The sequence below is a fragment of the Eimeria mitis genome, genomic scaffold (genome assembly GCF_000499745.2).
Source record: "Eimeria mitis Houghton genomic scaffold, Emh_scaff1935, whole genome shotgun sequence".
In the NCBI taxonomy this organism is placed as follows: domain Eukaryota; phylum Apicomplexa; class Conoidasida; order Eucoccidiorida; family Eimeriidae; genus Eimeria; species Eimeria mitis.
This window is the reverse complement of record NW_013570257.1, coordinates 8150-9588: the sequence shown is the minus strand read 5'-3', so window position 1 is coordinate 9588 and position 1439 is coordinate 8150.

Below are 1439 nucleotides of genomic sequence, written 5' to 3'. Positions count from 1 at the left end.
TATATATATATATATATAGGCTACCCAAAACCCTAAACCCTAAACCCTAGCGTAAAAGATATCCTCGGCACCATCAAGCTTTTTAGTAAAGAAACGTGGGGGCCCCAGGGGCCCCCAAAGTCCCTCTATCTCTCACCGGCCCGAGGGGGCCCCTCTCCGCCAAAACTGAACCCTCAGGGGCCCCTATAAACACTGCTGGGGGCCCCCCGGGCTACGGGGGCCCCCACCGGTCCCCTACATGATTTATAAATACCCCCACAGCCCCCCACGGGGGCCCCCCATGGGGGCCCCCCATGGGGGCCCCCTGGGGCCCACTAGGGTCCAACTGAAATGCAGGGGCCCGCACACGCTTGGGGGCCCCTGCAATACTCTAAGGAACCCCCAGAGAGCCCCCTAGTACTGTGGGCCCCCCCGCTCTCCTAGTACTGCAGGGGGGCCCCCTAGTACTGAAGGGGGCCCCCTAGTACTGCACGAGGGCCCCCTAGTACTGGACGGGGGGCCCCCTAGTACCGAAGGGGGCCCCCTAGTACTGAAGGGGGCCCCCTAGTACTGCACGAGGGCCCCCTAGTACCGAAGGGGGGCCCCCTAGTACCGAAGGGGGCCCCCCTAGTAGTGCAGGGGGCCCCCTAGTACTGTAGTGGGGGCCTCTGTGTGGGTAGCAGGCCGAAGCGTTTTTTGAGGGCTACGCGGTGGTGAGAGAATTTATCGTCGGGGGAGAAACGAGGGGGGTGGGCGGAGAGGGTTGGCTGGCCGGTGGGGGAGTGGGTCTGCGCGTACACCCCATAAACCCTAAACCCTAAACCCTAAACCCTAAACCCTAAACACTAAACCCTAAATACTTCTATGGTTTATACTCACCGCCAAGGTGTAAACACGCTGGCCCTTCTCGTTCAAGTAGAAACGCAGATACATCTTCTATAACAAACCCTAAACCCTAAACCCTAAACCCTAAACCCTAGGAGGTCCCGGTAGGCAATGAACGTGGAGGAGAAGCGACGAGCTCTGCTTGCTTATCATATAATCACAAAATTATTTTATAAACCCTAAACCCTAAACCCTAAACCCTTGAATTGTAGCGGCGAAGGATCCCCGGGGCCCCAAGCACTCAGCCCCACAGGGCCCACCCCTAAACCCTAAACCCTAAACCCTAAACCCTAAACCCTAGACCCTAAACCCTAGGCGCTAAACCCTAAACCCTAATTTATTATCCGTAAATTATAATACATTTTTTTCTTCTTTATGTAATAGAAAACGTAAAAGAATATAACACCAAACCCTAAACCCTAAACCCTAAACCCTAAACCCTAAACCCTAAACTCGAAGCCCGGGGTGTTGTTCGGGGCCCCTCTACGGCAGCGATGCACACACCCTAAACCCTAAACCCTAAACCCTAAACCCTAAACCGTAAACCCTAATTTTTGAGAGCTGAAACGCTCGCC